Here is a 13644-nt window from a genome sequence, read left to right as displayed (position 1 = left end):
TTTGTTTTTTTTTGTTTAATAACTTGTCCAGGCTTATCATGTTTGATTCCATTTTATCCTGGATAAGATCACCTTTCCTTTAAGGTTAAAGTTGTCTGAGAAGATGGATTTGGTCTTCAGGGATCAGGTTCATAGGCCAGTGAAATATTGAATGGCCGATTACATTTCAAGATGCATGAGGCTATTGCCTAGCTAACTGCATCGAAGATTTTATTGAAGTTGGGGATGCTGCAAGTTGACAAGATAGAACAATTGGTTCAGCCTGCAATGTTTTCTAACATTCAAAATGAATATGAAAACTTGCAAGGACACATTGAATTATTAGTCATGGACATACTACATCAGGTTCCCAATTTGAGAATGACCCAGTAGTTTCCCTGGGGTGGGGAGTCCAGAACAAGAGGGCATAGGTTTAGTGTGAGAGGGGAAAGATATAAAAGAGACCTAAGGGGCAACTTTTTCATACAGGGTGGTGTGTGTACCTAATGAGCTGCCAGAGGAAGTGGTGGAGGCTGGTACAATTGCAACATTTAAAAGGCATCTGGATGGGTATATGAATACGAAGGGTTTGGAGGGATGTGGGCCGGGTGCTGGCAAATGAGACTAGATTAGGTTAGGATATCTGGTCAGCATGGATCAGTTAGACTGAAGGGTCTGTTTCTGTGCTGTACATCTCTATGACTGTATGAGTCTATGAATGCTCGTCCTTATGAGCACAATCTCATATCTGGAGGGGTGGCATTTTCAATGTCTGACTTACAAACAGTCCCTGTACTCACAAAAGGCCAAATGTATTACGTTCCAATTTACACACAAATCGACATGTGAACAGATTCAAGATCAGAACCTGTTCACACCCTGGGGGACTGCCTATAATGTGCTTGTGTGAAAATCCTCTGTATAAATTTTTCTTAAAGTGCATGAACATTCTTACCATTAACCATTTAAACTAAACTGACTATGACGTCCATTAGCAAGAAGAGGAATTTTATACAAGCATGATAATGTCTATTACCAATATTGCACTCTATGTTTTCAATTACATCATTTCATGTGAGACTGCATCATATTTGAATGGCCAGTTGATATGATGGGCTGAATGGCTTCCTTCTGGCTCCTACATCTTCTGATTTTGCAGTCTGTCTTTGCTACTAGGAGGAGTGCATCATAGCGTGGTGTGGGTTTGATAAAGGAATGCAAACTAAAGCTCAATATATTTAATTGCAACTTTCTTGGGAAATGGGGGCCTGATGCCCTGCAGCCAAACCAGTTGGCATGACAACCACATCGAATTAAATAAGTCTTGAATTTTCATGAACCTCCAGCTATGTGCCACTTTATCAGGACTGAGGTGGAAACTGAATTGATAGACATAGGCAAGGTTTCTGCCATACCTCCAACACATCAGGAAGCTACAAGAATTCAGGAGCCAGGATCTATTTTGCCTGTTTGTCTCTGCAGAGCAGGTGGGGGGATGGTAGTGCAGTGATAATATGCTTTGGTGTAATGTGCCTGAGGCTAGGCTCATTCCTCTGGGGCTATGGTTCAAATCCCATCACAGTAGCTGTATAATTTAAATTCAATTAATCAATCTGCACTAACAGCATTGAGATATCATTATTTATTGTTAGGTAAAACCTATTCTGCACATTGCAGACTGGACCAATACACAACAATTTTCATTTATAAAATCAGAAGTCACACAACATCAGGTTATAGTCCAACGGGTTTATTTGAAATCACGAGGCTTTCGGAGCACTGCCCCTTCGTCAGGTGAAGTCCCAGTCCAATACCGACACGTCCACTTCATTTATATAGCGTGCCAAATGTAATAAAATGCCCCCAAAACACTTTGTGGGGCATTAGCAAACAAAATGTGACACTGAGCCACATAGAGAGATGTTAAATGATTGGGAAAATGGTAGGTTTTAAAGACAACCTTAAAAGAGAAGCACAGTGTTTTCAAGAGGGGATTCCAGAGGCAGGTGATGGCATATTTGTCAATGATGTGGAGGTGCTGGTGTTGGACTGGGGTGGGTAAAGTTAAAACTCACACAACACCAGGTTATAGTCCAATAAGTTTATTTGGAAGGACAAGCTTTCAGAGCCTGATGAAAGAGCAGGGCTCCAATAGCTTGTATTTCCAAATAAAACTGTTGGACTACAACCTGGTGTTGTGTGATTTTTATATTTGTCAATGGAAGAGCAATTAATATTGGGGATGTTCAAGAGGCCAGAACAGAAGTAAGGCAGGTACCTCAGAGAGTCAGAGAATGAAGTTGGGAGGAGAGAGTCATGGGGGGGAGGAATTTGAAAACAAGAAATAAATAGCATAACCTACTGAAACAAAAAGATTTAGAAACATTAAGTTGCCCGATCGGACAGTATCTGGGGAGGAAACTTCAAGGTTAATTCCCTAACATGGAACCTGCCTCACACTTGGAAGAGATTATAAATGAATGCTATTTCAGAGGAGAAGGAGTAAGTGAAAAATACAAACACAGACTGGAAAAGAACGCAAATGTTCCCTCAAGTGCTTTAAGTGGAAAACTGGAGATGGTTAAATTGTAGAAGTGCTATAAAATTGAGCAAATTATCCATAATGCCACAAAGTAATTTGACAATTTATGCAAATCTAAAAATGATTTGGTTGATAGACTATCCATGACCAGTAAGTCGGTTTATAATTACTTAAATGTCTTTTCCAATCAATTCCAGGTTAAAATAAAATGCAGAAATATGTAGCGGGTTTACACATACACATAAAGCAGATTTTCTCTGCTACCGTACATAGACTGAGTTCTGTTTGTAGTTTGCCTTGGAAAGATGTGAATCATATTTGAAACAATTAGAAGTTGAAGGAGAGTAGAGAGCTTTGATGGGTTAGTTTGAATTTTACAGCTCAAGTTACAAAGTGTTTAGCAAAGAACATTCAACTAGCAGGTTTGATGAGTTGGAAATGTAAGTGACTGTATCCAGAGTTGTTCCACTTTACTGACAGCATACCACCTCCCCACCCTCCCCCCCACCCCCCTTTCTTTTCTACAGGTACTTAGAGCTGTACAGCTTTAAATGTCTCTTGCTACCATCTGGAATATATTGTATCTGCCCTGGTTATATTGAAGACCAATTAACAGCAGTAATACCACGCATAAATGTGGAAATAAAGAGCAATCATTGTGCTCTTTAAGCTGTTGGAATGCACTGCTCCATACTGAGGTCATATCACTCTGAAACTGGTCTAGGTAATCATTCAATACTGACACAGGTAAACCCTAGGCAGCAGCAATAGTGAAATGTCAGTGCATAGACCAGTGAGGATATGGTGCATTGGGGGTTGAATTTAAGAACCTCTGTGGAGCCCTGGTTAGATCACACTTGGAATATAATGTTCAGTTCTAGTCGCCTCATTATAGGAAGGATGTGGAAGGTTTAAACAGTGTGTGGAAGCGATTTATTCGGATGCTGCCTGGACTGGATGAGGGAGCTAAGGCTTTTTTCACTGGAGTGAAGAAGGATGAGAGATGACTTGATAGAGATGTACAAGATGATGAGAGGCATAGACAGAGTAATAAAATGAGAGACTTTTTCCCAGGGCAGAAATGTCTATCATGAGGGGGCACAATTTTAAGGTGATTGGAGGAATGTTTAGGGGAAATGTCAGAGGTAGCTTCCTTACACAGAGAGTGATGGGTGTGTGGAATGCACTGCCAGCAGTGGTAGTAGAGTCAGAGACATTAGGAACATTTTAGCAACTCTTGGATAATCAGATGGACGATAGTAAAATGAATGGTATGGCGGCACGGTAGCACAGTGGTTAGCACTGCTGCCTCACAGCGCCAGAGACCCGGGTTCAATTCCCGCCTCAGTCTGTGTGGAGTTTGCACATTCTGCCTGTGTCTGTGTGGGTTTCCTCCGGGTGCTCCGGTTTCCTCCCACACTCACAAAGATGTGCAGGCCAGGTGAATTGGTCATGCTAAATTGCCCGTGGTGTTAGGTAAGGGGTAGATGTAGATGTAGGGGTATGGGTGGGTTGCGCTTCGGCGGGGCGGTGTGGACTTGTTGGGGCGAAGGGCCTGTTTCCACACTGTAAGTAATCTAATCTAGTTTGATCTTATAGTAGGATAAAAGGTTGGCATAACATCAAGGGCTGAAGGGTCTGTACTGTGCTGTGCTGTGCTGTTCAATGTTCCATATTCTATGATAAGGAGGTCCACATTATTTATTATTGAGGCTAATTCATTGGAGGCAGTTCAGAGAAGGTTCCTGGTATGGAGGGATTATCTTAGAAAGTCTAAAGGTTGGTGAAATGATTCCACAGAAACCAGTATCCTGTTACCAAGTCACCCTTTGTTTACACGAGTACAGTACATGACACTGACCCAGATACTTCAAATTTGGCATCTAGAGCGAGCAGAACCCCTGACACTCCTGATAATGTCTATCAGCCAAGGCTCTCTGATAGGACCAGATTAACAGCCCCAATCAGGAAGTCATATTCTATGAGGTCCACTTTGCTGACATCGTTACAATCCCTACAGTTTGGACTCTACTCGCTGGAGTTTAAAAGAATCTCATTAAAACATATAGCATTTTTTAAGGGGCTTGACAGAGTCTCGGACCAGAGGACATAGCCTCAGAATAAAATGGTACCAATTTAAGACTGCGATGAGGAGGAATTTCCTCTCTTTTAGATTAGATTCCCTACAGCGTGGAAACAGGCCCTTGAGCCCAACAAGTCCACACCAACCATCTAAAGAATAATCCACCCAGACCCACTCCTTACCCTGATTAATGCACCAAATGCTATGAGACAATTTAGCATGGCCAATTCACCTGACCTGTGCATCGTTGGATTGTGGGAGGAAACCAGAGCACCTAGAGGAAACCCACACAGACACGGGGAGAATGAGCAAACTCCACACAGACAGTCATCCAAGGTGGGACTTAAACCTGTGTCCCTGGTGCTGTGAAGCAGCAGAGCTGACCACTGACCCACCGTGCCACCTCAAGGATTCCCTCTGAGGGTTGTTAATCTTTGGAACTCCTTTCCATAGAGAGCTGTGAGGAAAAGCCCCTGTATATATATCTAAGGCTGAGATAAATGGATTATTGATCAGTAGGGGAATCAAGGGTTATGGGGAAAATGCAAGAAAATGGACATGAGAAATTGGAGATCAGTGTGAACCATGTGAATGGCAGAGCAGACTCAAGAGGCTGAATTGTCTACTCCTAGTCCTACTTCTTTGATCTTCTGAAGCCTTTAAAATTCTAAGCGATGATGGATTTTTGGACTACTAGATCCAACATCCTAATCCATGTGTTGGCTCACAAAAATGTTTGGATTCAGTTTTTGGATGAGCTATTTAATGATGGAAGTGCAGATCTACAGTGCCCAGGTACTTCATCAATTACTTACATGAATAGTTTGACATAAGACTCTCAGGTAATGTGGTAACTTGTTTTTTTTTAATGAAATCACTAGAGAGGAATTTTGTAATATTGGTAAATGACTTCAAAGTTCAAAGACTTTGAATATTCTGCTTTAATAATGTTGTATAATTACTGGGTTCATCTAGTCATTTACTACTATCATAGTAAATTGAGGACAGGGACAGAAATTATGCAGAATATTTTCATTTGAAAGGTCGTTGAATAAATGATTGAAAACAAACATTGAAGCTGCCTTCAAAAACAAATTTTGAAGGCAATTGGGATGTTGTCGCAGTAGAAACCAGATTGAGACTGTAAAGTATAAAGGGCTAGTCTGATTGAGACTATAAGGTGTGAAGCAGTTAGTCAGATGGAGACGGTAAGGTGTGACACAATTAGTCAGATTGAGACTATAAAGTGAGAAGTAGCTAGTCAGATTGAGTCTGTAAAATGTGAAGGAGTTAGTCAGACGGAGAATGTAAGGTGTGAAGCTGCTAGTCAGATTGAGATTGTAAAGTGTGACACAATTAGTCAGACTGAGACTGTAAAATATGGCGCAGCTGGTCAGATTGAGACTGTAAGGTGTGAAGCAGCTAATCTGATTGAGATGGTAAGGTGTAAAGGAGTTAGTCAAATGGATACTGTAAGGTGTGACGCAGTTAGACAGATTGTGACTGTAAGGTGGAAAGCAGCTAGTCGGATTGAGACTGTAAAATGTGAAGAAGTTAGTCAGATTGAGACTGTAAGGTATAACGCAGTTAGTCAGATTGAGACTGTAAGGTATAACGCAGTTAGTCAGATTGAGACTGTAAAGTGGGAAGGAGTTAGTCAGATGGAGAATGTAAGGTGTGAAGTTGCTAAACAGATTGAGATTGTAAGGTGTGACACAATTAGTCAGATTGAGACTGTAAAATATGATGCAGTTAGTCAGATTGTGAGTGTAAATTGTGAAGCAGCTAAACAGATTGAGACTGGAAGGTGTGAGGGAGTTAGTCAGATTAAGACTGTAAGGTGTGAAGCAGCTAGTCAGATTGAGTCAGTAAAATGTGAGTCAATTAGTCAGATTGAGACTGTAAAGTGTGACACAGTCAGTCAGATTGAGACTGTAAGGTGTGAAGCAGCTAATCTGATTGAGATGGTAAGGTGTGAAGGAGTTAGTCAAATGGAGACTGTAAGGAGTGACATAGTCAGATTGAAACTGTAAGGTGTGAAGGAGTTAGTCAGATTGTGACTGTAAGGTGGAAAGCAGCTAGTCAGATTGAGACTGTAAGATGTGAAGGAGTTAGTCAGATGTAGACTGGAATGTGTGACGCAGTAGTCAGGTTGAGACTGTAAAGTGGGAAGCAGCTAGTCAGATTGAAACTGTAAGGTGTGAAGGAGTTAGTCAAATGGAGACTGTAAGGTGTGAGGGAGTTAGACAGTTTGTGACTGTAAGGTGGAAAGCAGCTAGTCAGATTGAAACTGTAAGGTGTGAAGCATTTAGTCAGATTGAAACTGTAAGGAGTGAAGGAGTTAGTCTGATTGAGACTGTAAAGTGTGACGCAGTTAGTCAGATTGAAACTGTAAGGTGTGAAGCATTTAGTCTGATTGAGACTGTAAAGTGGGAAGGAGTTAGTCAGATGTAGACTGGAATGTGTGACGCAGTAGTCAGGTTGAGACTGTAAAGTGGGAAGCAGCTAGTCAGATTGAAACTGTAAGGTGTGAAGGAGTTAGTCAAATGGAGACTGTAAGGTGTGAGGGAGTTAGACAGTTTGTGACTGTAAGGTGGAAAGCAGCTAGTCAGATTGAAACTGTAAGGTGTGAAGGAGTTAGTCTGATTGAGACTGTAAAGTGTGACGCAGTTAGTCAGATTGAAACTGTAAGGTGTGAAGCATTTAGTCAGATTGAGACTGTAAAGTGGGAAGCAGCTAGTCTGATTGAGACTGTAAAATGTGAACGAGTTAGTCAGATTGAGACTGTAAAATGTGATGCAGTTAGTCAGATTGAGACTGTAAGGTGTAAGTGAGTTAGTCAGATTGAGACTGTAAAATGTGAAGCAGTTAGTCAGATTGAGATTGTAATGTGTGACACAGTTAGTCAGATTGTGACTGTAAGATGTGAAGCATTTAGTCTGATTGAGACTGGAAAGTGGGAAGCAGCTAATCAGATTGAGACTGTAAGATGTAAGGGAGTTAGTCAGATTGAGACTGTAGGTGTGAAGGATTTAGTCTGATTGAGACTGGAAAGTGGGAAGCAGCTAGTCTGATTGAGACTGTAAAATGTGAAAGAGTTAGTCAGATTGAGACTGTAAAATGTGATGCAGTTAGTCATATTGAGACAGTAAGGTGTAAGTGAGTTAGTCAGATTGAGACTGTAAGATATCATGCAGTTAGTCAGATTCAGACTGTAAGGTGTGACGCAGTTAGTCAGATTGAGACTGTAATGTGTGAAACAGTTAGTCAGATTGTGACTGTAAGGTGTGAAGGATTTAGTCAGATTGAGACTGTAAGATGTGAAGGAGTTAGTCAGATTGAGACTGTAAGATGTGACACAATTAGACAGATTGAGACTGTAAGTTTTGATGCAGTTAGTCCGATTGAGACTGTAAGGTGTGAAGCAGCTAATCTGATTGAGACGGTACAGTGTGAAGGTGTTAGTCAAATGGAGACTCTAAGGAGTGACGTAGTAAGTCAGATTGAAACTGTAAGGTGTGACACAGTTAGTCAGATTGAGACTGTAAAGAGGGAAGCAGTTAGTCAGATTGAGACTGTAAAGTGGGAAGGAGTTAGTCAGATTGAGACTGTAAGGTGGAAAGCAGCTAGTCAGATTGAGACTGTAAGATGTGAAGGTGTTTGTCAGATGGAGACTGGAATGTGTGACGCAGTTAGTCAGATTGAGACTGTAAGGTGTGAAGGATTTAGTCAGATTGAAACTGTAAGGTGTGAAGGATTTAGTCAGATTGAGACTGTAAAGTGGGAAGCAGCTAGTCAGATTGAGACTGTAAGATGTGAAGGAGTTAGTCATGTGGAGACTGGAATGTGTGACACAGTCAGATTGAGACTGTAAGGTGTGAAGGAGTTAGTCAGATGGAGACTGTAAAGTGTGTCGCAGATAATCGGATTGTGACTGTAAGGTGTGACGCAGTTAGTCAGATTGTGACTGTAAGGTGGAAAGCAGCTAGTCAGATTGAGACTGTAAGATGTGAAGGAGTTAGTCAGACGGAGAATGTAAGGTGTGAAGTTGCTCGTCAGATTGAGACTGTAAGGTGTGACACAATTAGTCAGATTGAGACTGTAAGGTGTGACGCAGTTAGTCAGATTGAGACTGTAAAGTGGAAAGCAGCTAGTCGGATTGAGACTGTAAGATGTGAAGGAGTTAGTCAGATGGAGAATGTAAGGTGTGAAGTTGCTCGTCAGATTGAGTCTGTAAGGTGTGACACAATTAGTCAGATTGAGACTGTAAGGTGTGACGAAGTTAGTCAGATTGAGACTGTAAAGTGGAAAGCAGCTAGTCAGATTGAGACTGTAAGATGTGAAGGAGTTAGTCAGACGGAGAATGTAAGGTGTGAAGTTGCTCGTCAGATTGAGACTGTAAGGTGTGACAAAATTAGTCAGATTGAGACTGTAAAATGTGACGCAGTTAGTCAGATTGAGACTATAAGGTGTGAAGCAGCTAATCTGATTGAGATGGTAAGGTGTGAAGGAGTTAGTCAAATGGAGACTGTAAGGATGACGTAGTTAGTCAAATTGAAACTGTTAGGTGTGAAGGAGTTAGTCAGATTGAGACTGTAAAATGTGAAGGAGTTAGTCGGATTGAGACTGTAAGGTGTGAGAAAGTGAGGACTGCAGATGCTGGAGATCAGAGCTGAATATGTGTTACTGGAAAAGCGCAGCAGGTCAGGCAGCATCCAAGGAGCAGGAGAATCGACATTTCGGGCATCAGCCCTTCTTTAGGAAAGGTGTAAGATATGACGTAGTTAGTCAGATTGAGACTGTAAGATGTGAAGCATTTAGTAGATTGAGACTGTAAAGTGGGAAGGAGTTAGTCAGATTGAGACTGTAAGGTGTGATGAAGCTAATCTGATTGAGACGGTAAGGTATGAAGGAGTTAGTCAAATCGAGACTGTAAGGATGACGTAGTTAGTCAAATTGAAACTGTAAGGTGTGAAGGAGCTAGTTGGATTGAGACTGTAAGGTGTGACGCAATTAGTCAGATTGAGACTGTAAGGTGTGACACAGTCAGATTGTGACTGTAAGGTGGAAAGCAGCTAGTCGGATTGAGACTGTAAGATGTGAAGGAGTTTGTCAGATGGAGACTGGAATGTGTGACGCAGTTAGTCAGATTGAGACTGTAAGGTGTGAAGGATTTAGTCAGATTGAAACTGTAAGGTGTGAAGGATTTAGTCAGATTGAGACTGTAAAGTGGGAAGCAGCTAGTCAGATTGAGACTGTAAGATGTGAAGGAGTTAGTCAGATGGAGACTGTAAAGTGTGACGCAGATAATCAGATTGTGACTATAAAGTGTGACGCAGTTAGTCAGATTGTGACTGTAAGGTGTGACGCAGTTAGTCAGATTCTGACTTTAAGGTGTGCAGGATTTTGTCAGATTGAGACTGTATGGTGTGATGCAGTTAGACAGATTGAGACTCAAGGTGTGAGGCAGTTAGTCAGATTGAGACTGTAAGGTGTGACACATCTAGTCAGATTGAAACTGTAACGTGTAAAGCGACTAGTCAGATTGAGAGTGTAAGGTATGACACAGTCAGTCAGATTGGGTCAGTAAATTTGCAGACGATACGAAGATTGGTGGAGTTGTGGATAGTGAAGAGGGCTGTTGTCAGCTGCAAAGGGACTTAGATATGATGCAGAGCTGGGCTGAGGAGTGGCAGATGGAGTTCAACCCTGTCAAGTGTGAGGTTGTCCATTTTGGAAGGACAAATAAGAATGTGGAATACAGGGTTAATGGTAGGGTTCTTAGTAAGGTGGAGGAGCAGAGGGATCTTGGAGTCTATGTTCATAGATCTTTGAAAGTTGCCACTCAGGTGGATAGAGCTTGTAAGAAGGCTTATGGTGTATTAGCGTTCATTAGCAGAGGGATTGAATTCAAGAGTCGTGAGGTGATGTTGCAGCTATACAGGACCTTGGTAAGGCCACATTTGGAGTACTGTGTGCAGTTCTGGTCGCCTCATTTTAGGAAAGATGTGGAAGCTTTGGAGAGGGTGTAGAGGAGATTTATCAGGATGTTGCCTGGAATGGAGAATAGGTTGTATGAGGATAGGTTGAGAGTGCTAGGCCTTTTCTCATTGGAACGGTGAAGGGTGAGGGATGACTTGATAGAGGTTTATAAGATGATCAGGTGAATAGATAGAGTAGACAGTCAGAAACTTTTTCCCCGGGGACAACAGAGTATTACAAGGGGACATAAATTTAAGTTGAAGGGTGGAAGGTATGGGGGGATGTCAGGGGTAGGTTCCTTACCCAGAGAGTGGTGGGGGCATGGAATGCGCAGCCTGTGGGAGTGGCAGAGTCAGAATGATTGGTGACCTTTAAGCTGCAATTGGATAGGTACATGGATGGGTGCTTAAGCTAGGATAACAATATCGTGGGCCGAAGGGCCTGTTCTGTGCTGTATTGTTCTATCTATGTTCTATTATGACTGTAAGGTGTGAAATAGCTTGTTAGACTGAGACTGTAAGGTGCGAAACACACAGTCAGATTGAGACTGTAAGGTGTGATGCAGCTACTCAGCTTGAGACTGTAAATTGTGATACAGCTACTTTGAGACTGTAAGGTGTGTCGCAGTTAGTCTGATTGAGACTGTAAGGTGTGACGTAGCTAGTCAGATTGAGACTGTAAAGTGTGATGGTGTTAGTCAGATTGAGACAGTAATGTGTGTCACAGTTAGTCAGATTAAGACTGTAAAGTGTGAAGCAACTCGTTAGATTGAGACTGTAAAGTGTGACGCATTTAGTCAGATTGAGACTGCAAAGTGTGACGCAGTTAGTCAGATTAAGACTGTAAGGTGTGAAGCAGCTCATTAGATTGAGACTGTAAAAGGTGACGCAGTTAGTCAGATTGAGACTGTAAAGTGTGATGCAGTTAGTCAGATTAAGACTGTAAGGTGTGAAGCAGCTCGATAGATTGAGACTGTAAAACGTGATGCAGTTAGTCAGATTGAGCCTTTAAGGTGTGACGCAGTTAGTCAGATTGAGACTGTAAGGTGTGAAGCAGCTAATCTGATTGAGATGGTAAGGTGTGAAGGAGTTAGTCAAATGGAGACTGTAAGGTGTGATGCAGTTAGTCAAATTGAAACTGTAAGGTGTGAAGGACTTAGTCAGATTGAGACTGGAATGTGTGACGCAGTTAGTCAGTTTGAGACTGTAAGGTGTGACACTGTTAGTCAGATTGTGACTGTAAGGTGGGAAGCAGCTAGTCGGATTGAGACTGTAAGATGTGAAGGAGTTAGTCAGATGGAGACTGGAATGTGTGACGCAGTTAGTCAGTTTGAGACTGTAAGGTGTGACACTGTTAGTCAGATTGTGACTGTAAGGTGGGAAGCAGCTAGTCGGATTGAGACTGTAAGATGTGAAGGAGTTAGTCAGATGGAGACTGGAATGTGTGACGCAGTTAGTCAGATTGAGACTGTAAAGTGTGAAGGATTTAGTCAGATTGAGACTGTAAGGTGTGAGAAAGTGAGGACTGCAGATGCTGGAGATCAGAGCTGAAAAATGTGTTGCTGGAAAAGCGCAGCAGGTCAGGCAGCATCCAAAGAGAGGGAGAATCGACGTTTCGGGCATAAACCCTTCTTCAGGAAAGGTCTAAGATGTGATGCAAGTAGTCAGATTGAGATGGTAAGGTGTGACGAAGATAATCAGATTGAGGCTGTAAGGAGTGAAGCAGTTCATCAGAGTGAGACTATAAATTGTGACACAGTCAGCCAGATTGAGACTGGAGGGTGTGAAGCAGCTCGTTAGATTGAGACTGTCTCGTGTGGTGCAGTCAGTCAGATTGAGACTGTAAAGTGTGAAGGCGTTAGTCAGATTGAGACTGTAAGGTCTGAAGCATTTAGTCAGATTGAGACTGTAAAGTGGGAAGGAATTAGTCAGATTGAGACTGTAAATTGTGTCACTGTTCGTAAGATTGAGAGTGTAAGGTGTGAAGCAATTTGTCAGATTAAGACTCTAAAGTGTGAGGGAGTTAGTCAGATTGAGACTGTAAAATGCGACGCATTTGCATAGGGATGTAAGGTGTGAAGCAACTAGTCAGATTGAGACTGTAAAGTATGACGCAGTTAGTCAGATTGAGACTGTAAGGTGTGAAGCCACTCGTTAGATTGAGACTGTAAAGTGCGATGCAGTCAGTCAGATTGTGACTGTAAGGTGACACAGTTAGTCAGATTGAGACTATAAAGTGTGATGCAGTTAGTCAGATTGAGACTGTAAGGTGTAACGCAGTTAGTCAGATTGAGACTGTAAAATGTGACACAGCTAGTCAGACTGAGACTGTAAAGTGTGAAGCAATTAGTCAGATTGAGACTGTCAGGTGTAATGCAGTTAGATTGTGACTGTAAGGTGTGACGCAGTTAGTCAGATTGTGACTGTAAATTGTGACACACTCAGTCAGATTGAGACTGTAAGGTGTGAGGCAGCTCGTTAGATTGAGACTGTAAATTGTGATGCAGCTAGTCAGATTTAGACTGTAAGGTGTGACACAGTCAGTCAAATTGAGACTGGAATGTCTGAAGCAGCCAGTCAGATTGAGACTGTTAGGTGTGATGCAGTTAGTCAGATTGAGATTGTAAAGTGTGACACAGTTAATCATATTGAGACTGTAAAGTGTGATGCAGTTAGTCAGATTGAGACTGTAAAATGTGATGCATTTGATTAGAGACTGTAAGGTATGAAGCAGCTAGTCAGATTGAGACTGTGAAGTGTGATGCAGTTAGTCAGATTGAGACTGTAAGGTGTAAAGACGCTCGTTAGATTGAGAGTGTAAAATGCGACACAGTCAATCGGATTGTGACTGTAAGGTGTGACGCAGTTAGTCAGATTGAGACTGTAAGGTGTGTCGCAGTTAGTCAGATTGAGACTGTAAAGTGCGACACAGTCAATTGGATTGTGACTGTAAGGTGTGACGCAGTTAGTCAAATTGAGACTGTAAGGTGTGAAGCCGCTCGTTAGATTGAGACTGTAAAGTGCGACACAGTCAATCGGATTATGACTGTAAGGTGTGA

At 41.9% G+C, this 13644-nt stretch overlaps 1 long non-coding RNA gene across 1 annotated transcript in view; it reads right to left on the bottom strand.

Annotated features, from left to right (window-relative positions):
- LOC140480504 (uncharacterized) overlaps positions 1–13644 on the bottom strand; it is a 232971-nt gene that overhangs the window by 8941 nt on the left and 210386 nt on the right. The gene's annotated exons all lie outside the window — the stretch shown is intronic.

This window comes from Chiloscyllium punctatum, chromosome 1, assembly GCF_047496795.1.
Source record: "Chiloscyllium punctatum isolate Juve2018m chromosome 1, sChiPun1.3, whole genome shotgun sequence".
Taxonomy (NCBI): Eukaryota; Metazoa; Chordata; class Chondrichthyes; order Orectolobiformes; family Hemiscylliidae; genus Chiloscyllium; species Chiloscyllium punctatum.
This window is presented reverse-complemented; position numbering and strand designations above follow the sequence as displayed.